General features: G+C 43.8%; 1 protein-coding gene across 15 annotated transcripts in view; it reads right to left on the bottom strand.

The window, feature by feature from the left end:
- The window catches only part of LOC137375445 (succinate receptor 1-like), an 81,566-nt gene that overhangs the window by 16,127 nt on the left and 40,279 nt on the right, over positions 1–25,160 (bottom strand). For 2 of the 15 annotated variants that reach the window (XM_068042689.1, XM_068042688.1), the window contains exons 1-2: positions 8,657–8,775; positions 3,070–3,128 (exon numbers count right to left, since the gene is read on the bottom strand). The gene's annotated coding sequence lies outside the window, so the exon portion shown is untranslated. Of the gene's footprint in view, positions 1–1,711; positions 1,809–3,069; positions 3,129–8,176; positions 8,336–8,656; positions 8,776–25,160 lie in introns of those variants that run through there. The other 13 variants (XM_068042680.1, XM_068042678.1, XM_068042692.1 and 10 more) reach the window with 11 other exon arrangements.

Below are 25,160 nucleotides of genomic sequence, written 5' to 3' on the forward strand. Positions count from 1 at the left end.
TTGCAAAGGATCAGTATTGTTTTAAGAGCTGGCAAGCCTTAAGAGTTATAGGAAGGTGCATTTTCGTTGCCTTAGAAACAGCCATTTGGAGATGGCAATTCAAAGGGTGCATTCTCATTACCATAGATATAGCCACTGGGAGTGAGTATGATGCGATACATTTGTTACAATTTAGTTTTGAACTGGCTTAGGAGTTGAAGACAGTTTGTTCTAACAGACACAGACAGAAAAGAAGACTCAGCAGTGGTGTTTAGTACATCTGAAAGAGAGCTCTCAACCATTTAAACTGAAGGACTAGGAATTTAGTCTGTTTCATTATTATCTCTCAAAATTCTAAAACATCAAGCCAAGACAGAGATCTCTGGTAACTTAAACTGAAGAAAGGGAAGTTAGACTGTGACAATCTTTTATCCCTCAAAAACACTAAAGTCAGATTGATTCTGTTAAAAGTATTTGCAAGTTATTAATTGTTGCAATTTGCTGGAGAAGGAAAGCAACATTCTGTGCGGATTTCGAGCAACATCCTGTGAGGACTTCAAGCAACATTGGACTGTAAATTTGCAAGGAATCTATTTTTTCTATTTTAAATGTTGTTCATATCTGCATAGTGTTTAAGAATTTAGTTCTTCTAATTAAAGAGTTAATATATTGATTTAAAGACACCTGGTTTGGTTAATAGATGGTACAATTTGGCTGGGTCTTTCTTTAATTTGGAAAGTTTTAAATGATATGTTAGGCGATCTGTGAAGTGATGGGATTGAATTATAAGTGCGTCTCTCCCACCACAATCAGAATCGTATATTTTGATTGGGGGCTTTGGAGCGGTCGGTCGTAACACAATTATTTTTGATTGAGGTGCTTTCAGAAATCATCTTACTTCCTTCATCAGTGAGCTCTTGTACCACTAGAATTGCACATACATGCTTTCAATGGTGTTGGCCAATTTCACGTGAGCTCTTGCACATTGTGCAATGGAAGGACATCAGCTTACAGCAACAGTCACATTCCCAGGCCATGGGAAGCTTCTTCTCTTCACCATATTTTCCATACTATCCTTATTTATCATTGTCAGTGTCAGCTCTGGCTTAGTTGGTAGCAAGCTTGTCTCTGAGTTAGAAGGATGTGGATTCAAGTTCCACTCCAGAGGCAGAAAAACAAAATCTAAGCTGACATTTCAGAAAGTGCTGCACCATAGGACGTGTTATCTTGCAGATGACATATCAAACCTGCTGTCTCAGGTAGATAGTGAAGGTTCCAGGGTACTAACCTGATGTAAGAGCAGGGGGGGTTAACCTCAGTGTTCTGACCAATATTTATTTCTCAATCAATATCACTTTTTAAAAATCTGGTCATTATCACATTGCTGTTAGTGGAAACTTGCTGTGTGAAAATTGGCTGCCATGTTTCCTGCATCATGATGGTGCCAACACTTCAAAAATACTTCATTGGCTGTAACACACGTTGGGATGTCATGAAAGGTGCTATATAAATGCAAGCCCATTTTGTATTTCTGTAGATACATTTAAGACGAGGCTAGATAAGCACATGAGGGAGAAAGGAATATAATGTTCTGCTGTTAGGGTTAGATGGAGGACTGGACGGAGGCTTGTGTGGAACATAAGCACCAACATAGACCAGCTGGGCCGAACGGCCTATTTCTGTGCAGTAAATATTACGTAATTCTGCAGTAGGAAAGAAAAGAAGAACTTGCATCTTTCAGATCCTCTGGATGCCCCAAATTGCTTCACCTCCAGTTAATTTTTTTGGAATTGTATTCACTGTCATCAAGGAAGAGAACACAGCAGGTTCTGCAAACAGCAACAAGACAAAATAGCACTTAATGGGGTAACGTACTGTCTTCAGCATCTGGTCAGTAATCTGACAAAGTGGATCACTTACCTCTTCTAGAAGTTACTTGAGTTTCATTTCATTTAGGGTCAAAATGGGGGTTTGGGGTGGGGGGGGGGGGGGGCGGGTGGGGGGTTGATTCTTTTGCCACATTATCGCCCTGGTGGTGAAGAGGAAAATTGACCCCAATCTGTTTTTAGTGGTGTTGGTTAAAGGATAACTATTAGAGCCATAGAATTATACAGCACAGAAACTGGCCCTTCAGCCCACCGTGTCCGTGCCGGCCATCAAGCCTATCTATTCTAATCCCATTTTCCAGCACTTGGCCAGTAGCCTTGGTCGCAATGGCATTTTAAGTGCTCATCTAAATATTTCTTAAATGTTGTGAGGGTTCCTGCCTCTACCATCACTTCAGGCAGTGTGTGCCAGATTCCAACCAGCCTCAGGATGAAAAATATTTTCCTCAACTCCCCGTTAACCCTCCTGCCCCTTACCCTAAATCTGTGCCCCCTGGTTATTGACACCTCCGTTAATGGAAAAAGAAATTCTTCCTATCTACCCTATCTATGCCCCTCATAATTTTGTATACCTCAATCAGGTCCCCCTCAGCCTTCTCTGGTATAAGGATAATGACCCTAGCCTACCCAGGCTCTCTTCATAGCTGAAATGCTCCAGCCCTGGACATCATAATAAATTCTCCTTCTTTTCTTCAAACAGTGCCATGGGATCTGACAGACTGGACCTCAGATTAACATTGCACATGGAAGACAGCATTTTTCACAGTGTAGCACTCCCTCAGTGTTGCACTGAAGTGCTAACCTGGATTATAGGCTGAAATGCAGGAATAGGGCTTGAACCCACTAGCCTCAAACTCAAAGGTGAGAATTGAGCCAAGCTGACACTGAAACAAACTAAAACAATTGTGTCTGCATGACTGTCGTGTCCTCGTTTGCTATCAGACTGGTCCAAATGCACCAGATTACAAAACCAGAAAGCAAATAGTAGAAATTGTGTTTTATGCTTTTTTACCATCATCGGGTAGATTTTCAACTCCTCCTTCCTCTTCATGACAATGTCCCCCAGAAACCCCCTGACTTTTATTTCTGTTAAATTTATTGTCCTGGCTCAGAACCACCTCCAATGTTACCAAAGTCCACTGCCTCCTCGCAATTACTGCAAAATGCAACTTCTCCGGCCCGACCCAACTACTACTCAACCTACCTTTTATCTGCTTCATGTTGTCCACCATCTGAGTATTGTGGACTTTACGATAATAGGAGCTGAAAATTAATTAAGGATATGCATTAATAGTTTTCACGGAAAAATGAAAGAATTTGGGGAAGTTTATCCTAAAACAATAGTAAAATCCCAGAATGTTGTGTAAAAAAAATGTTAGCGTCATAGAGTTATGGAGCACAGAAACAGGCCCTTCAGCCCATCGTGTCTGTGCCTGCCATCAAGCCCCTATCTATTCTAATTCCATTTTCCAGCACTTGGCCTGTATATCGGTGCAGATTTTTTTTCCTTTTAAGTTTGGTTCATTAGGTAATTATCTGAGTGGAGCACAAAGAGAAAGATCAGGTGTGGTGTATTGCATGCTTGCCAAGGGGTTTGGTAGTGTAGTTATTATGTTACTACACTAGTAATCTTGTGGCCTCAGTTAACGATCCAGAGACATCAGTTTAAATCACACAGTAGCAATTTGAGAATTTGAATTCAGTTGAAAAAAATTGAAACAAATAGCTGGTATTGATGACAGTGACCATGAAACTGCTGAATTGCTGTAAAACAAATAACATTTTGGAAACGAAGCCCACATTCCTTACTTGGTCTGGGCCTACATGTGACTCCAGTTACATACAAACATAGTTCATTCATAGCTCTCCTCTGAAAGTGCCCTAGCAGGCCACTCAGGGCCACTAAGGATTGGCAATAAATGCTGGTCTTAGCAGTGATGCCCACATCCCAAGAATGCATTTTTAAAACAACACCTGCAATAGATCCTGCCCAATATTCCAGTCATTATAATGCACTCCCGTAATTGCATGAGATATGCAGTTTTGTATCTGATAATCTGTTGATTAATTTATGGCGCTTAAGTTCCCTTTGATGGTTCAATGAGCAACTGCATTGCATTATATGGCCACCTGCTTGAAGGAGGAAGTCCTGCATCATTGAGCTGCTGACCAATCCTTAGACCGGCAGCTTTTAGTCCCAGCAGCACCACCGGGAGTGGTGTGCTCTGCTGGGACTGCAGCCCAGCCGAGGACATGAAGCCAGGAGTGCAGGTAAGTTTGGTTTGCCTCGCCAGGGGTAATCACTCGGGCCACGGTGAGGCAAGGGTGGTTGTTTGGTGGAAGGTGGGGGGCTGTCTTGGGTCCTACGGGAGGTTGAGGAAGCCAAGTTTCACCGGGCGGCCTTTCACGTCTCCAGGATGCCAGCTTGCCACTGTTAAAATCCCCTTGGAGACAGGAGAACTTGATTAGCATGGCACGGGCAGCCCACGGGCACACATAAAGTGGGGCAAAGGCGGGAGTGGGTTGGGAAGGCCTCCTGGAACCTCCAGCTCAATTTTACCCCCCGCCACCATCCGGCTCGCTGGGGTGGTGTAAAATTCTGGCCATTGAGTGTGTCAAGACTTGGTTGAATACAATAAAAAGTTGCGTTGCAACCATACTCGGGGTCAGATTTAAATTCTTGCTCTTGGCTTCAGGGGTAGAGGTAGTAGAGAAAGGCATTAGAGGAGGTGGTCTGTAATCCGAGGAGCAATTGAGAACTGTTCTTAGCTTCCAGGATAATTTGGGAATAGTGAATGCATGAACTCTTCTCAAAACTTTTAAAAGATGCTGTCGCCATGGAGAAGAGTTATTACCATGGTAAACAAAGTGTTTTTTAATGACTGAAGTCATCATCATTAAGAGGTAATAAGGGCCCATTCTTAAAGAGGCACGATAAATTGAATCATAGAATGGTTACAGCACATGAGGAAGCCATTCAGCCTGTCATGTCCTTGCTGGCTCTCTGTTACGATCCTGTTTGGGACCATTAACTTTTCAAAAGAGAAAGTCAAATTCCCAGTTATTACTGCAAGAATTACGCTACAAGATTTCACATTTTAATCAAAAAACTTTACCATGCAAGAGTTAAACAAAGCAAAACATTACTAACTTAAAACTACAATTTGGAAACATTTATATTTTAAACTTAAAATCTTAACAGAACAGGAAGACATATACTTCAAACTCTAAATCTCAACAGAACACTCCTATTTGACTGTTACTTCCACCCCTAGAATTTTCCCTATACCTTAACATGATTTTGGCAGTTTTTTCAAGTCTCCTGAGACCAATTCAAAGTGTACCACAGCTCTTAGAAATTCATTACAATTTCCTTAATTTCTAAGCTGTCTGCCAAGGTATGAGATCACCTTCCAAATCTGGATTTCCCAGCTTCAGCACGAGCCTTCCTCAAAACAGAAACACCCTTGGTTCCCGAGAGCCTCTTTGCTCTTGGGTCCAGTTGCTCCAAAAGCCACTGCTTGTCTGAAGCTAACTGCTTTTCCAAAAGCCAACTGACTGATTGTGTCAGCAAGCATCAGATCAAAAAACCAACAGGCACTCCCGCATCATCTATCTCCATAGAAATGTGGTACAAATGGGATGTCCCTGATAGTAACTAAAGCAAATTACCACCAACTCCAAATCTTCTGTTCGTTCTGGGAAACCATATGAATAATTTAAACGCTTGACTGAGATAGCTTGCAGACACACTGTCTCCATCAACAAGGGGAGTTCCCATTGTGTAAGGTCTTTGCACTTCACAACATCATGACCTTGTTAAATAAACATGGGACACGCTTTGAATTGTAACTCCCTAGGTTTGTTTGCCAGTTTCTCAAACCAGGTGTTTTATTTGTCTTGCATTAAAATAAAATCAATTCCCAAATTAAAAGTTACCTCTAGAAAATTAATATAAACCATGAACCAGGTAATTATAACACTTTGCAAGAGCAACTCACCTAGTGCGACTCCCCTGCCATTTTGTACTCCACACCTCTATTTACAAAGCTCAGGATCCTGTATGCTTTATTATCCACATTCTCAACTTACCCTGCAACATTCAATGATTTGTGCACATATACCCCCATCTGCTCCTGCACCCCTTTTAGAATTGTACTCTTTAATTTATATTGCCTCTTCTCATTCTTCTGACCAAAATGAATCACTTCACACTTTTCTGCATTAAATTCCATCTGCCACTTGTCCATCCATTCCATCTGCCTGTCTACATCCTCTTGAAGTTAATCACTATCCTCCTCACAGTTCACAATTCTTCCAAGTTTTGTGCCATCCTCAAAATTTGCAATTGTGCCATGTACACCAAAGTTAGATCATTAATATAGATCAAGAAAAGCATGGATCCCAACACTGTCTCCTGGGGAACCCCACTATGTACCTCCTCCAGTCCAAAAAACAAGCGTTCACCACAACTCTCTTTCCTGTCATGCAGCCAATTTCATATCCATGCTGCTATTGTCCCTTTTATTCCATGGTCTCTAACTTTTCTGAGAAACCTGTTATATGGCACTTTATTAAGTGCCATTTGGAAGTCCATGTACACCACATCAACTGCATTACTTCATCAACCCTCCTCTGACCTCATCAAAAAGCTCAAGCAAGTTAGTGAAACATCATTCGCCCTTAACAAATTCATGCTGGCTTTCCTTAATTAATCCATATTTGACTAAGTGACGATTCATTTTGTCCCAAATTATCATTTCTAAAAGCTTTCTCACCACTGAGGTTAAACTGACTGGCCTGTAATTGCTGGGCTTGTCCTTATACCCTTTTTTGAACAAAGGTGTAAGTTTTGCAGTTCTCCAGTCCCTTAGCAGCACCTCTGTATCTAAAGAGGATTGGAAGATTATGGCCAGTGCAACGCAATTTCCACCCTTACTTCCCTAAGTATCCTTGGACGCATCTCATCTGGGCCTGGTGACATACAAATAAACTGTAAATTATTCAAATTGTAAATGAAACTTAGAAAATCAGATAATTTTATCCTGGTGGCGTTGCTAGTCCACTCCAGTCCCTCTGGTGCCCACCTGTTGCAGAAGGCCTCAAGTGTCCCGGCAGACACTGCAAACTCCCTCTCAGGGACACACTGCTGCGGACATAGCTGTGGAAGAGGGTTGAGCAATCATGCCGAACTTTCCCCCCGACCGCTCGCTGCCTGGACCAGTCATTGTCCTCCTTGGCCAGGCCCAGACCCTCTTTGGAGAGATCCTCGAACCTGCCCACTCCCCTCTGCGCCGGGTGGCTAAATATCAGGAGCATGGGGCTGAAGTCTGCTGCACTGTAGAAATGGTTGAGAGCTGCAACATGGTCGGCAACACAATAAGATCACTGCGACAGTGATCATGTCTGCTAGAACCTTACCTGCAACAAAGCCTCAGATTAAAAGGAAACTGCATTGCAAAAGCCTGTATTGTAGCAAGTTCCATGAACTGAGCCTATGGTGTATTTCCGAGAATAGTGACTTCGTCATTTTGACTGTGATTTCTATTTTTAATGTCTGCTTTTCTTCCCCTGTCTCTCTGCCCTTCCTTTGTACAGTTTATCAGGCACTGGCAGCTCTCCATTATCTCATCTAAGCAGCTGGTCAGCGAGTGGTGGCAAGTTGTTGAACTGTGGTAATCATCTAACTCAGTCCTGTAACCTAGCATTCACACAGTGATCAGCTTTTAAGAACGGCAGTCAATTCGTAACTCTCTCTTTCCCTAATCTGAGGAAACCTGGAATAATTGTCCCAACAGCTGCCCTTTGTTAGTAAGCAGGGAGCTGATAGCGAGCCAGGGACATTCCTGCTCTGCATCACTCAGTATTGCAGCACACAACCACTCAATCATTTCATTTAAATCTTTTCACAGCTCCTTGATGCTTTCAACAATCTATATCATGCTGAAAGTCATGATAGGCTAACTATTGTCATAATTTATTGCTCATGTAACTTTATGATCATCTGCAAGGAGGTGAGCGGGATAATTCCCTTGAGGATGGTTGGTCCTCCAACTGTCCCTCAGGTCCTCACAAAATAAAGTGACAGGAACAAACTGAGATACAACCACCTTATTGTCACCTTGTAATCTAATATATGGATAACTTGGGGAGGTAATTTTACCTTCATCCCTTGATTGTAAACTGGTGTCAAAATAAAACCTGTCCAATTTTCTTTGTATTGAAATATGGCCAGTTTACCTCCTCACGTGTTGAATATGAAACCTCCACCACCAGTATCTGAGGCTATGGCTCAGTGCTAACACTCTTACCTCTGATTCAGCAAAGTCTTAGGTTCAGATTCTGCTCCAGGAACTCAAGCACAAAATACAGGCTGCTACTCCCAAAAGAGTATTGTCAGGTGGATATCAAACATTACCACAATACTATTTCACAGAGGAGCAGGGTAGTTCTCCCTGGTGTCCTGACCAATAGTTCTCACTTAAAGCTGATTATCTGGTCATTATTGCGTTGCTGTGTGCAAATTCGCTGTTTTCTACATTGCAACAGTGATTCCGTTTCAAAAGTACTTCATTGCCGATGAAACACTGTGGGGTTTCCCGTGTTTGTGAAATATGCAAGTTCTTTCTTTATACCAAACTGATATCAAAGATCTCCACATGAAGTATAGTCATGTGGAGAAATTGTACTACTGGTTTACAGCAGAATTGTCATTTATTTGTATTTTCTACCCTTTCAGTACTTTGAAGGTGAAGTCAGTAAAGCAGTACATGCAACTAAGGATTACTCACCATAACGGAACAAATCCTAGAAGGAGCAGGAAGGTTGCTCTGGTATTCCTACAGATCAGCTCTTGTTGTTGTCTGATTGTGTTTGAGCGCAGTCTCAGAATAAGAGGAGAAGTGAAGCAAACACAAGACCAACAAAGAGGAAGTGGATATGATGCATCTGATGAGTGCTCCATTAGCAATCTTTGTGTGCAATCTCTGGTAACTGTCCCAGTACAGTGACACCAAGACCACCGCCCTCTGGGTGCAGCATGTTCCTGAAGTGCAGAGGATTGTCGTCGTACGATACTGCGAGTTCAGTTCCTTTGGTTAAAGTTGTACAGCTAGACAGCACATGGTGCACATGGAACTAGGAGCATTCTGGGATCAGTGGATAGATGATTCAGCACCAGCAGCTCTTAAAGGGATGTCTGTTACTCCTAAGGGGGAGGGGGTGGGTGAGGAGTTGTTGCTGCAGTCATCTGCAGTAAAATGGCACCAGATAATGAAGCAGCTTTGGAGGTGATACTAGGAGATGTCCTGCAAGGTAGGTTGGTGTTCTTTGGAACTGATGGCCACGCTTCGGAGAAGAGGAGCACCAGAGCAGTCATAGTGGAGGTGGCTGAAAGAGGAAGTGTTGTCTTTGTTGTGTTCTTCGCACAAACTTACTAATCACACGCTGATGAATGGTAACAAATACTTTATGTTCTTTTTATTGAAGTTTCCTGATACCATATACAAGTTACAGGAGTGCTCTACATGCACATCTTACTGGGGATCGACACAACTCCTACTACTGTGTCACATGCTGTATGAGATCACTTGCTGCAGTGATGATGCACACACACTATTTACATATTCTGTTAAAGCAATATCACAAGATCCCCCTTTTTCCTCAAGTAGGGGTTTCAACTTTTCTTCTTTAAACCTAAGAAGGCCTGTTTGTGTTGGTTTCTTTGCCTTATAATTGGAAACCAATGAACAAGGATTCACCAATGGGAAGCTAAAAACACGCTGTGTTTAAAAGTTAAACCCTTTTACAGTAAGACCAGGTGAAGGCTGAGAGGAACCCCTAGACAACTTTCTCACCTATCGTAACATAGTGTTCACAGCAATCCTATTATGTTATGTCATTTATTCTTATTGTGTAATGTTCTACTTGAGGAAAAAGGGGGATCTTGTGATATTGCTTTAACAGAATATGTAAATAGTGAGTGTGCATCATCACTGCAGCAAGTGATCTCAGACAGCATGTGACACAGTAGTAGGAGTTGTGTTGATCCCCAGTAAGATGTCACTGACCCGAAACGTTAACTCTGCTTCTCTTTGCACAGATGCTGCCAGACCTGCTGAGTGATTCCAGCATTTCTTGTTTTTGTTTCAGATTTCCAGCATCCGCAGTATTTTGCTTTTATCCTGGTAAACCTCCTCTGTACCCTCTCCAAAGTCTCCACGTCCTTCTGGTAGTGTGGCGACCAGAATTGCACGCAATATTCTAAGTGTGGCCTAACTAAGGTTCTGTAGAGCTGCAACATGACTTGCCAATTTTTATACTCTATGCCCCGACCGATGAAGGCAAGCATGCCGTATGCCTTCTTGACTACCTCATCCACCTGCGTTGCCACTTTCAGTGACCTGTGGACCTGTACGCCCAGATCTCTCTGCCTGTCAATACTCCTAAGGGTTCTGCCATTTACTGTATACCTCCCACCTGCATTAGACCTTCCATTATTCATTACCTCACATTTGTCCGGATTAAACTCCATCTGCCATTTCTCCACCTAAATCTCCAACCGATCTATATCCTGCTGTATGCTCTGCCAATCCTCATCACTATCCGCAACTCCACCAACCTTTGTGTCGTCCGCAAACTTACTAATCAGACCAGCTACATTTTCCTCCAAATCGTTTATATATACTACAAACAGCAAAGGTCCCAGCACTGATCCCTGCGGAACACCACTAGTCACATCCCTCCATTCAGAAAAACACCCATCCACTGTTACCCTCTGTCTTCTCTGACCGAGCCAGTTCTGTATCCATCTTGCCAGCTCACCTCTGATCCCATGTGACTTCACCTTTTGCACCAGTCTGCCATGCGGGACCTTGTCAAAGGCTTTACTAAAGTCCAGAGAGACAACAACCACCGCCCTTCCCTCATCAATCATCTTCGTCACTTCCTCAAAAAACTCAATCAAATTAGTGAGACACGACCTCCCCTTCACAAAACCATGCTGTCTCTCGCTAATAAGTTTGTTTGTTTCCAAATGGGAGTAAATGCTGTCCTGAAGAATCCTCTCTAATAGTTTCCCTACCACTGACGTAAGGCTCATCGGCCTATAATTTCCTGGATTATCCTTGCTACCCTTCTTAAACAAAGGAACAATATTGGCTATTCTCCAATCTTCTGGGACCTTACCTGTAGCCAACGAGGATGCAAAGATTTCTGTCAAGGCCCCAGCAATTTCTTCCCTTGCCTCCCTCAGTATTCTAGGGTAGATCCCATCAGACCCTGGGGACTTATCTACCTTAATGCTTTGCAAGACACCCAACACCTCCTCCTTTTTGATAACAACATGACCGAGACTATCTGCACTCCCTTCCCTCGGCTCATCATCCACCAAGTCCTTCTCCTTGGTGAATACTGATGCAAAGTACTCATTTAGCACCTCGCCCATTTCCTCTGGCTCCACGCATACATTCCCATCTCTGTCCTTGAGTGGGCCGACCTTTTCCCTGGTTACCCTCTTGCTCTTTATATATGTATAAAAAGCCTTGGGATTTTCCTTAATCTTGTTTGCCAATGACCCCTTTTAGCCCTCCTAACTCCTTGCTTAAGTTCCTTCCTACTGTCTTTATATTCCTCAAGTGCTTCATCTGTTCCTAGCCTTCCAGCCCTTACAAATGCTTCCTTTTTCTTTTTGACTAGGCTCACAATATCCCGTGTTATCCAAGCTTCCCGAAACTTGCCAAACTTGTCTTTCTTCCTCACAGGAACATGCTGGTCCTGGATTCTAATCAGCTGACGTTTGAAAGACTCCCACATGTCAGATGTTGATTTACCCTCAATTTCACTATCAGACCTCACCTGTGAACTCTCAGCACTACTGGAGTATTTGATAAGATGCAGTTCCTCCTCAATGTCGCTCCATTAAGTGTCATGACTTCATATGATCTTGGCTTGCTGCAAATCTTAGATACCTCTGTGGGAAACTAGGTGAATAACTCAAACCTTATACCCCACATGTAAACTAGGCAATTCCACACCTGCATGTCAATCATGTGTAGACTTCACCTTCTCCTGCTTCTCCAGTATTCTTTGCTGGACTGATGAAAACCTGGAGAGATGATGACTCAGAAGTGTCGTTCTAATCTGTCCCCCGCAAATGATTTCGGCTCGTGACGGTAATTCCATGTCTAATGGTGTTGCCCATAAGTGCAACATAGCAACCTGGAAATCTTGCTCTGTTTCCCTGTACTTCACAATAAATGATTTAACTGGAAGAGCCATTTTCTCAGCAAGACCATTGCATCTAGGATGATGTGTAGAGGCTGTTACATAGTTTATGCCCCACTTGGCACATATATCCTGAAATGGTTTGCCTGTATATTGTGATACAATCTCCTCCAGTGTACCAAAAAGATTAATATAGCACTCATCGTAATCTTTGCAGATGTGCTCGATTTATCCCTCTGCCTGATGATTGAGAATTTTGAAAAGTAATCTATGATTAAGATGAAATCATCACCATAAATGGTGAACAGATCCATTGCAATCCTCAGCCAGGGATGTGATGGGACCTCAAGATGGTGTAATTGTTCCCTGTGCTGGTTTGGCTGCTGTGCTTTGCACATTTTCACGGCTCTCTTGGATTTTGACTCGTACTTTTTGCAATCTAGGTGGCACATTTGTCAGAGGTTAATGCTATATCATTTCTAATGACTTGAGATCCATTTCCACAATGAACCGCTTACCAAAAATGTAGCGTGGAACCTCGTAATGCCAAACACTTGAGCAAGTGTCTTGCGCTCGATGTTTGAGTAATTGGCTTGCGTTGGTGAGAGACTCTTTGAACCAAATGCTATCAGTTTCCCTTCCTGCATAAAGCAAGCTCCCAGCACTTTCTGAGATGCATTGACTTCCAGGACTGTTTCCTTTCTTGGTCATAGAGGGATCACCACTGACTTTTCAGCCGATGGACGGGGCCTCTGCCACCACGTAAAATTCTGGCCATAATGTTGATTGTAAAAAACATCTCTAGCTGTCTGATCGCATCTAGACATCGTGTCACATTAACATTAACCCTTTCTTTTTTTGCAATAGGTCTCTCTGGAAGGCTTCGATTGACGTTAAAGCAATGACAAGTTCCACAATTCTGTCTGACAACTCGGCTTCAGAGAAATCACAGGTTCTGCCCTTACCACGACATTGGCGTACAAACTGATCAATTGACTCCTTAGGCTTATATCTCAATGCCATTAACTCTAAACAGTGGATCCTGAAATTCACCTTTACGTGGAATTGATCTTCCAGTATACTCCAGAGTTTCACTGGGTCTTTTTGATCCTCATCAAATAGACCTGATGTATTAATTTGATGGAGTCCCTCATTTCCAATGGCTAATTTAATCTTCACTGCCTGTCTGTCAGGTTTCGCGATGGGGGAATCCAAGAAACATAATTCCATTCTCTGGCGAATAAGTTTAAACTCAGATGGGACATCGGTGGCCTTCCAATTCATGACAGGAAATTTAATAGTCATCATTCCAATGTTCCTTGCTTCTCAAGGATTCTTCTGGTTTCTGGTGTGGGTTGGGTTTCCTTTGATGGATAAACTACACAGTACTGCAGAACTGTTGTGTCTGCAGCTTGAATCTTTGCCAGGCTCAGCCCTGGGCTCTGTATCACTGCAGCTCTCTGGTGCTGTATGGACGCTTTTTCTTTGGCTCCACCCATGAAGCTGCTGTTGCTGGGAACCGCATCACGATGCCCCCATGGCTTTGCAACCTTTCAGTCTGATTCCAAACTCCCCTTTGCAACCCGATCCTGAACTGACTGAATATTCTTACTGACCACTGATCTGGTTATCCTCCTAGTCACTTACTCACTGTTCTTTCAAATTCTGATCCTCGAGGGTACCTCCCTGTGTCTTTTATTTTATTCATTGGATGTGGGCTTCGCAGGCCAGGCCAGCATTCATTGCCCATCCCTAATTGCCCTTGAACTGAGTGGCTTGCTAGGCCATTTCAAGTGCATGTAAGAGTCAACCACATTGCTGTGGATCTGGAGTCACATGTAGGCCAGACCAGGTAAAGACAGCAGATTTCCTTCCCTCAAGGACATTAGTGAACCAGGTGGGATTTTACAACAATCAGCAATAGTTGCATGGCCATCATTAGACTAGCTTTAAATTCCAGATTTAATTGAATTCAAACTCCACCTTCTGCTGTGGTGGGATTCGAACCCATGCCCCCAGAGCAATACCTGGCTCTCTGGGTTACTAGTCCAGTGACAATACCACTACGCCACCTCCCCCTAATTTACCGAATTCGAGTTTAAGTTTTAATAAATTAATAAAATTTAATAATCTCCCCTTTGTTCTCTGGGACACTCCTACCTGCAGCTATGTGTGCAGACTTGACTGCACTCTCCTGTGGCACTTCGACTAGGTGAGACATCACCCTCATGGTTTCTCTGCCCCCCTAGAGGTCTCTCTTTGTCTCTGTACGTTCCTGTAAATGCTGTTAACAATTCTGGTGGGGTGCTTCTATTGTCTGCATTTACATAGGAGGATCTGAGGTCTATCTTTTCACATTTTTTGGGGTTGGCTGACCAGACAGTAGGGGTTTTCATCTGGGATTCCTCCCAGACTTCCTTTAACCTGCCCTCTTGGTCACTTTTTCACCTTCTCTTTCTAAACTTTTGCCAGCCGTGTGCCTGCCTCTCCCCTTTTGTTCTTGGTGGGTGCCCCATACAGTTCATCAACCCTCTGCTGGATGGTCCTCCTAACACCAGCACCGGACTTAGGGATGCAGGTTTCACTGTAGGTTGGGGTTTCCCTTCAATCTGGCACATGTCAGCAACCCCTGCAATACTCCACCACATCTTTGAAGAGTTTAGCCAGTCAAACTGCTCTCTTATGCGGGCTTTGGTCTTTCAGATACCGGCATGGACAGCTACTGTTGTCTCATGGGCTCTTCTTAATATTTCTCCCCGGTACCTCTCTGGCACCACTAACTGGTGAGCCACTGTCCACTCCTTGCCCTCAGGTCTGTGAGGAGAACTCCATTTCTTCATCAGTACTTCATTCTTTAAATAGTAACAATCAGGGACTCCGTCTGCTTCACTTTCAGACTGGGCAGCCTGTGCTAACTCTCGCAATATCGGGTCGGCTCGCTGAGCGTCAGCTAGGGAAAATCCATTTAATACATTCCCTGGGTCTCCTAACTTTCCAAAGGAAGTCTCGGACAGACAGACCTCATGGTCATCTGCCTGCAGTGCCAATGCAGCCTCCTCTGGGGGAGCTGGTTTGATCATGGCCTGATCCACTACACATTCAGGGACACTGCAGGGGACTGTCTCCTGCCACTGCCCTGTCTCTCTGACTTCCTGCAGTCTTTCTTTCACTATTGGGGAAGCTACCACATTCACCCCTGCCAGATCATTACCTAGGCGCAGGTCAACCCCGTCCACAGGCAAACTAGGGACAATCCCAATGGTCACCGGTCCCGAAACTAGGTCGCACTCCAGGTGCAGCTGTTGTACAGGTACAGGCATACACTGCCCTCCAATACCATTCACGACCATTTCACTGCACCCTCTGGGGGAGAGGTCAGGCCTTTTCCCTGTAAAAGGGATCTGGTGGACACTGTATCCCTGAGAATCACTATGGGCTTGCTTGCCCCACTCGAGGGGTATTGGGTTACTCTCCCTTCAGACACAAAACCCTGATAACCTTCAGGAATCCTATTAAACTTTCCTCCACTGGCTGTTGTAAGCTTCCTGGGTTGTACGCTTACTGCAGTTAAAACCACAGCTTGCTCTGCTGTGCTTTCCAGCGGGTCCCTGTCTTCACTGAGCAGGTGTGCCCTGATTAACCCTACTGGCTTTCCCTTTAGTTCCTAGCAGTCAGCTTTTAAATGCCGTGCTTTATTACAATGGAAGCACACATGTCTCCGGGTCCTCCTCTTGCTCACAGCACCTTCCCTTTTGGCTGGATGAGAGCCTGCTGTGTCTCCTGCTTTTGTTTCTCTCCCAGGACTGCCTGGGCGGAAATCACCTTCCTAACCTTTGTCCTTTTCGGATTTGTGGGGGTGATTAGGAAAGGTTCTCCCCTGGGAAACTGACTTATAAATTAAAGAAAACTCATCGGCCAGAACGGGCACTTGCCGGGCTCTCTGGACCCACTGCTCTTCTACATGGGTCTTTATGGAGAGAGGGAGAGAGTTTTTAAATTCCTCTAACAGAAGTACTTCTCTGAGATTCTCATAGCTGAGCTGCATTTTTAGAGCCCTCAGCCACTGGTCAAAAGCTTACTTCTTTCAAACATCCAGATAAGTTTGATTAGCCTGCTTCTTGAGTCTCTAACCATCTGGCGCGATAGGCTTCAGGTACTAATTCATATGCCTTGAGGATAGCATTTTTGGTTAGTTCATAATTTGATGAACACTCATCTGGCAACAAGGAATAAACCTCATGGGCTTTTCCAGTTAGCTTGCTTCGTATTAAAAGAGACCAGGTCTCAGCTGGCCATTTGAGCTGCCTTGCCAGTTTCTTGAAGGACACAAAAACGCTTCCACATCTTCCTCGTTGAAGTTTTGAATTAGTTGGGTGAATTTTAGCAATCTTGTACCCAGCCCTGAATTATGCTCCTCCATATTGGCCATGTTTTCACTGGAGTTATCTGTCACCACATCCCACCCACCCCCCCCCCCCCCCACCCTCTTAGTTAACTCAAGCTGCTTCAACTCTCTTTCTTCACATTGTTTCTGAAATATTCTTTCTTTACCTCTCTCTCCTGCCTTTCATTTCTTTCACGTTCCTTCTGGAAGGCTCTTTCTTTCTCCCTCCCTCTTTCCTCAAAATCAAGTTTCCTCTGTTCCAGTTGTAGCTTTGCTAATACTGTTGGAGTCTGCTTCTAACCCTGTTTCTGCCTTGTCAGATTTAAGGGAAAAATGGTTGGCCACTAGTCTTAGGAGTGCAGACTTCCTAGCCTTGCCACGTACAGTGATCCCACACTGCTCAGCCATTTTCCTCAACTCCTCCATAGACAGTGCTTTTAACCTATCCCAAGTTACTACCTCCTGGCTTGGAGAGCTACTCGCTTCAGTTGCAGACATGTTAGTTTTCAATCAAGAAAACTTTTCACGACAAGAAAACCTGTATTAATCTTGCACTTTTTTGATTGGAAAAAATTTGGCTTCCCACTTCCAATTTCTCTCGCTTGTCTGTGGGTAATATTCCGGATGCTAGCACCCAAATATCTGTTACGACCAGGTGAGAAAGGTGTCTGGGGTTCCCTTTCAGCCTTCACTTGGTCTTATTGTAGCAGGTTTAATTTTTAAACACACAGTGTTTTGAGCTCCCTCTGGTGAATCCTTGTTCACCACTTTCCAATTATAAGGCAAAGAAATTAGCACAACCAGGCTTTCTTAGGTTTAAAGAAGAAAAGTAAACATTTATTAAAACTTAAACTCTAATTCTATTAACACCTACACCATGCCCCATGTTAGCATGCATAGTGCGATACGCACATAAAATAGAGACAGAAAAGAGCAGAAGAAAACTAAAGTGGAGTAGTTTGAGGCCATATCAGAAGAGTTTCTTGTTACTGTCCTTTTTTAAAAAAGAAGTTCTTTCTTTACTTCAGTAACAGTTTAAAAATCAATGTTCATGTGGCGAAATTAATATATCTCGTTCTTGGCAGGTGGGGGCCTGCATGACAATGTGTTTACATTTTACAAGGGCAATGTTTAATGCTGCCACATCAATGACCTTTGCCCTGTTGCCCACTGCACAAGGCAAGCAACAAGCACCCAAACATAGCCAAGAAAAGGCATGTGAATGTTACATATTCACACATTCATCGAATGACTGCTGGCCACTGCACTTGGATGGCGCATATTTTCTCTCAGGTTCCTATTTTCTCCACATGCCTCTTTACTATTGGCTTGCAGGTGAAAACTAAACATAATTGGAAGCAGTACATGAAATTGATGAAAGGTCGCCTAATATCAGACCCTTGACTCCTTGCACGGTGAGAAACAATACGGACATGAACACAATAAAGAACTGGCATTTATATAGCACCTTTTATAATCTCAGGATGTCCCAAAGCTCTTTACAGCCAATGAAGTACTTTTGACATGTAGTCACTCTTGTAATGCGGGAACACAAAAACCAATTTACACACAGCAATCTCCTACAAACAGCAATGTGATAGACCACATCATCTGTTTAAGGTGTTGGCTGTGGGACAAATGTTGGCCAGGACAAATTGCCCATTCTTTGAAAGAGTGCCATAGGATCTTTAATTTAAGGGCAGAAGTGGGTTCAGTTTAACATCTTATCCAAAAGACAGCACCTCTGAAATTGCAGCACTGCATTGGATTGTCAGCCTAGATGTCGTGCTTTGATCATTGCAGTAGGACTTTAACCTGTGACATGATCATGTGACTCAGTGGCACAAGTGTTATCAATTGATCCACAACAGAAAGAACTACTCCGTGCTGTGTTGGGGTGGAATTCTCTATCAGAAGTGACTCCAGACACCTGAATACAAAAATCTAGGCTAAGATGAACACAGTACTGAGGGAGCACTGTACTGTTTGGAAGTGTTGTCTTTCAGATAAGACGTTAAACTGCGGTCCTGTCTGCCCTCTCAGGTAAATGTAAAATACCCCATTGCACTATATCAAAGAAGAGCAGCGGAATTGTCCCTGGTGTCCAGGCCAATATTTATTCCTCATTATCACATTGCTGTTTGCAGGACATTGCTCTGTACAAATTAGCTGCTGCATTTCCTACATTACAAAGGTGACTACACTTCCAAAAACTACTTAATTGACTGTAAAACACTTGAAGATTATAAGGTAGTAAAAGGTGATAGATAAATGTAAATGTTTAATTCTTTCTAGGCAGCTGATGCCAATGGTTGAGCAATAAAAAACAGAGGTACACAAGAGGCCAGAATTGGAGGAATGCAGATATCTCAAAGAGTTGTAGGGCTGGAGGAGGATACAGAGATCGGGAGGCGCTATGCTATGGAGAACACACTCAAATTATTTTTGAACACAAAGTAAGTATGTTAAAGCAATAATTCTGTTGTGTCAAGTCACATTCCCATGCAAGCGGAGGAGATGCACCTTCCCTTTTACCTCCTTCCTTTTCACTATCCAAGGCCCCAAATGCTCCTTCCAGGTTAAATGGAGATTTACTTTTACTTTTTTCAACTTAGTATACTGTATTCACTGCTTACAATGCAGTCTCCTCTACACTGGGGAGAGCAAATGCAGATTGGGTGACCGCTTTGCGGAATACCTTCGTCAGTGCACAATCACGACCCTGAGTTTCCAATCACCTGTCATTTTAATTCTCTGCACCACTCCCACTCTGACCTCTCTATCCTCGGTCTCCTACACTGTTCCAATGAAGCTCAACGCAAGCTTGATGAACAGCACCTCATCTTTCAATTAGGCATTTTACAGCCTTCCAGACTCAACATTGAGTTCAACTATTTCAGATCATAACGTCTGCTCATTTTGTTTTTGTTCGGCAGCTGTTGTTGATGATTCTGCCTTTCCATTTACACCTCCTCTAGACACATTTTTTTGTTTCTTTACTTGTCCCGTTATCTCTCTTTTAGTTTTTCACTATCATCCCTTTTGTTATTTAATATCTCCTGTCTTCCACCCTATCACAGGCCAATCCTTTTCTTCTTTCCTCCTCTCTTCCCTTTCCCTGCCTTACTTAAAAACTGTCATTGACCTGAAATGTTAACTCTGTCTCTCTCTTCGCAGACCTGTTGAATATGTCCAGCATTTTCTGTATTAATATTTCAGATTTACAGCATCTGCAGTAGTTTGCTCTTGTATCATTGGTTAATTCACTGCCAGTTATCATCCAAAAATGCCCACCTTGAAAATGTTCTGTTCTTCTCTCCATTGGGATTTCTGGTTGTCTCTTTCACTGTGCTTACCTTCATTGCATTGTGTGTCTGTAATTTTCTCCAGGCCCACAGCCCTCCAAGCTATGTGTGCTCCTCTAATTCTGGCCTTTTCTGCATCCCTGATTTTAATTACTCCCCCATTGGCAGCCGTGCCTTCAGTTGCCTAGGCCCAAAGCTCTGGAATACGCTCCCTACATCGCTCTGCCTCTCTACCTTGCTTTGCTCCTTGAAGATACTTCTCAAAACCTACCTCTTTGACCATTCTTTTGGTCATCTGACCTATTAGCTCTTTTTGTTGCTCTGTGTAATTCTTTGTTTGATAATGCTCCCGTAAAGCGCATTGGGATGCTTTATTGCATTAAAGGCACTATATAAATATAAGGTGTTGTTGTTTTCCTTCTTGCATTTGATCAGGTAGCTACAAAAACTTGCTTTCAAGGGCACTTCTCCTTCCTCAGCAACTGTCTCCAGCTCAGGCTTATTGCACTTGGATTCCAACTGATATTCCACCCTTCATGTTTCGGATCCACAAATGATGACAGGTATCTTCAAGATATGCAGCATTCCTTGAACCAGTGCCCTCACCGCATTCTGAGATGCACATTCAATGCCATGTGCCACATGCATACTGTCTCTTCAGTTACACTAATTCACAACCTGTCCTGGTCCACAGTTTCATTTCATTCTTCACCTCATCCGACACATCAACAAAAACATTTAATCTTCCTTTCAGTTGTTGGTGATCATAAGCTTCAACAACTCATAGATACCAATGCCCCTCTGTATCCTTCTTCCCCTGAATCCATCTCTTCTTCTAATCTCACCCCTTTCTGTGTTTTCATGATTCTCTCTGAGCTTCCCCTCTCTCAGTCTGAACAATCTGTCCGTAGCAAAGGCCTCAGCTTCATCCCTTTACACCCCTACCTCAATAAATTTCGAGCACGGCATGACATTGAGCTCTTCTTCCGTCACCTTCACCTCCACGCCAACTTCTCGGAGTCTTCACCCCTGCATAGTGGACCCTTTCACCCCTCTTCAGAATTCTTCCTCCACCTGGATCCCTCCTTCTGGCTTCTTTTCTAGATCTTTCCATTTCATCAGCTGTCTCAATTTCTCTACTCCCCTCACTCACTTCACCTATCTCCGTCTGAACTTGCAGCATTCCATTCTCTCAGGTGCAACTCTTACATTGTCAGTAAACTCGCTGACAAGGGAGGTGCTGTTGTTGTTTGGCACACCAAACTCTACCTATCAGAGGCTGAACATCAACTCCCGAACACTTCCTCCTGAACCATGAAGCTATTGTTTCCAGCACTTAAGTGTTGGTTGCTCGAGGAACTCAGGCTCAGAGCTCTTCCCTCCATGGCCTCCAACCTAATGCACACGAATCTTGAACAGCCTGCTTCTACCTCCTTCCCAAGATCCACAAACAGGACAGTCCTGGTAGACCCATCGTTTCAACCTGTGCCTGCCTCACTTAACTGACCTCTTCCTATCTCAACTCTAATTTTTCTCCCATTGCCATTCTCTTCCCATCTACATCTCTAACTCACGCTCTCCATTACTTTAACATTTTCCAACTTCTTGGCCCTAACCGTCTCCTTTTTACCATGGACATCGAATCCCTTTACATTTCCCTCCCTCACTATGATACTCTGAAGCTCTCTGCTTCTTTCTTGAATGGAGGCCCAACCAGTTGTTGTATGATCACTTTAAGAGAGATGTCCCTGTAAGAACTTGGTATGCTAATGAGTACTAGGATATAGTCATGTGGCTAGAAACCATAGTCACTCTGTAACACCCTGGACAAAGGATCTGTATATAGTTTGCCCGTATTATATATATGAGGTTAGATGTTAAAAATCCTTCTAGAGATCTTCAAGGAACTGATATCCACGTACCTCATTGTGTTGCTTAAGATAACACAAAAACTCATGACACCAATCCTCATCCACCACCAGCCTTCTCCACCTGACTGAACTTGTTCTTACTTTGAACAACTTCTCCTTTGACTCCATGCACTTACTCCAAATAAAATGTGTTGATATGGAAACCCATGGGGGTCCTAGCTATTGTTGTTTTAACTTGAGCGATGTGGAGCATTCTTTGTTCCAGTCCAACTCAGGTCTCCTCCCTCACCTCTTTTCCGATACATTGATGACTGTGTCGGTGCTGTTTCCTGCTCTTCTCCTAACCTGGAATATTTCATCAACTTTGGTCCAATTTTTACACTTCCCTGGTCTTAACATGATTCTCCAAATCTTCCCTTTGTGAAATTACTGTGCTGTAATTTTCGAGGTGTTTTTTTGAGAGCTGGTGCTTAAAATCATAGGAATTGCTGTCCGTGATATGGGAACTGTGGTGGCAGGGCCTCTTGGTCTGCAACATGACTAGGAGATGGAGAGAGAGGGGAAGCTCTGTGAAGAGGGAGGAAGAGGAGGGCTCTTACCAATGGTTTTTTGGGAGCACTTTTCCTACCTACACCTGACCCAGGAGCAATTGAGGTGACTAAATTGTGCCACCTCCTACAACCTGACCTGGAGTCTCGCACCAGGACAGGGATTGCCCCACCAGCGGCCGTAAAGGTCACTGTTGCCTTACATTTTTATGCGTCCGGGTTCTTCCAGTGAGGTGTGTAAGACATCTGCAATATTTCCCAATACGCCTTCCATCGGAGCATCTAGGAGACCATCTACTTCAGATGAGGACAGTGCGTTGCTTTCTCGCTCAGGGGAGACAAACAGGATGAGAGGGCACATGGATTCACCAGAATAGCAGCATTCCTGATGGTTCAGGTGCCAGCGAATGAACACATGCGGCTCTGTGGTCCCCATGTCAACAGAGAGAGTTTTAATAACTGCAAGGAGCTCCATTCCATAAACAATCCGTTGGTGTGCGACCACTCCCAATACATCGTGTTGGTGGATGGCGCTATCTTTGCAGCAGCCAAGATGCATTCATCCTGCACCAATCGGTCCTACCCACCATCTTCCTGCGCTCCCAGAGGAACCAGAGGCTGGCTGCATAGGGACAAGGGATACTCCTTCTACACGTTATTGATTATCAACATCCACCTCCCCCCGCCACCCCCAGCCATCCCGCCATGTGAGGAGAGCGCACATAAAATGAAAGCCACAGAGCCACACGAAACATAGACAATCAGTGTGCTGAAACAATCCTTCCACAGCCTTGTCCACTCAGGAGAGGCCTACAGTACATGCCAGAGTGGGTCTTGAAGCTCGTGGTGCTCTGGTGCGTCCTCCACAACATCTCTATGAGGGCGCAGCCATTGCCTCCAAGCATTAGGAGGCCACCTCAAGAGGAGGAGGAGGAGGCGAGTAGAAGGATAAAGAGGAGGACAACTGAAGGGGGAGGAATTAGAGAAGACAGGGAGGTGGCATTCTGGACCTCCATCTAACCGGACAGGTCTCAGAGAATGCTAGATCAGATTCCAGTCTCAATGAAACTATTTCCTCTGAGCACCATGGACTCACCAGTCCTCGCTGTTACATCCATCTGAGACATCCCATCACAGCACTCCCTTGGCTACTATCCAACAATAAACACCACCAACAAAAGCCTTCCTATGAAAATCTTTATCAAACAACACATCCAATTACACAAACTGAAATGAACTCTTCACCCTTGTGCATTCCCTTAATGCCTGTCTTGCAGGTGCCTTTGTCTGGCTTGGTGCTCCTATGCAGTATTACCCCAGAGCCTGCAGAATGGCTGGTGGAAGTCTGATGAATTTCACTGGGGGAGACTGCAGATGGCCTTGCAGGACGTCCTCGAACAACTCCGGGACTTGAGGGACAAGCTTTGGACTGCACTATCTTGGCATGCAGTCCGGGCTGGTTGGCTGAGAGGCAATAGTAAGGGAGTGACAGATGCTGTCATCCTGAGAGAAACATGGGTTTTCTTTTTCTGTTCACCTTCAGTGCAGCATCTGTGAGCCTGGAAGCCTGGTGCTCCATATTCCTTATTCAAATTTACACCACTATCAATCTGCAACAGCCTTCTGTTATCCAGTGCAGTTTCCTTTTAAAAGGGACAGAGTGCCTTTAAGAATTGGAGGCTAGCTAGACGCATACTAGCCTCGCACGCTGTTAGGGCTCCTGCTGTGCATGCAGCCAGCCATCATTTAAATGAGGAGGCAGCATGAAATTCACACCCTGCCTGTCTTCACAGCAAAGAACGCAGGCAGATCGTGAATTGCGACCACCCCCAGACTAAAAAACAGTGTGGATCAATTTCCAGCCCCTGGTCTCTTCTCACCAGGACTGTTTGCAGTGCAGCTCAACCCCTGCACCTTCTGACCAGAGACAGGAATGCCATGACTAAACTAAAGAATCACTCCTAATGATGGAGTGATAGAAGTAGACAGATGGGTTACTAGGTATAAGGCTAGAGTGACTGGCAGTAATTCAACATGGTGCACAAGAAAATTTGCTTGATATATATTAGTGACTTAGACTTGGGTGTGCAGGGCACAATTTCAAAATTTGCAGATGATACAAAACTTGAAAGTATTGTGAACTGTGACAAGTAATGTAATAGACCTCATAGGACGTCGGCTGGTGGAATGAGCGGACTCATGGCAGATGAAGTTTCATGTGAAGATTAATAAAGACGTGTGAAGTGATACATCTTGGCATGAAGGACAAGGAGAGCCAATATAGAATAAAGGGGACAATTTTAAAGGGGGTGAGGAACTGAGAGACCTGAGGGTATATGTGTACAAATCGATGAAGTCTGCAAGGCAGCTTGAGAAATTTATTAAAAAGGATACAGGTCCCAGGTTTTATAAATAGAAACGTGGACTACAAAAGCAAGGAAGTTAAGATGAATCTTATAAAATACTGGTTCAACGTCAAAGAGAGTATTGTGTCCAATTCGGCACACCACACTTTAGGATTGGATGTGAAGGCTGTAGAGAGGGTGCAGGAAAGAATTACGAGAATGGTCCCAGGGATGAGGGTCTTCACTTATATGAGTAGATTGGAGAAGTTGGGTTGTTCTTCTTAGAGAATGACATGGACTTAATGTGCCAAATGTGCCATAAATGACTCTATGACTCTAAGGTTGAGAGGAAATTTGATCGAGGTGTTCAAAATGATAGACATGTAGATTGAGAGAAACTGTTCCCATTTGGAGAAGATGGAGAACCAGAAGACACAGATTTCAAGTGATTCACAAAAGAACCATAGGCGACATGAGGAAAAACTTCTTAACACACTGCGTGGCTGTGATCTGGAATGCACTGCCTTAAAGTGTGGTGGAGGCAGATTCAATCACGACTGCCAAAGGGAAATTGGATAAGCACCTGAAGAGCTACAAGGAAAAGGTAGGGAAGTGGGA

The sequence above is a fragment of the Heterodontus francisci genome, chromosome 11 (assembly GCF_036365525.1).
Source record: "Heterodontus francisci isolate sHetFra1 chromosome 11, sHetFra1.hap1, whole genome shotgun sequence".
Taxonomy (NCBI): Eukaryota; Metazoa; Chordata; class Chondrichthyes; order Heterodontiformes; family Heterodontidae; genus Heterodontus; species Heterodontus francisci.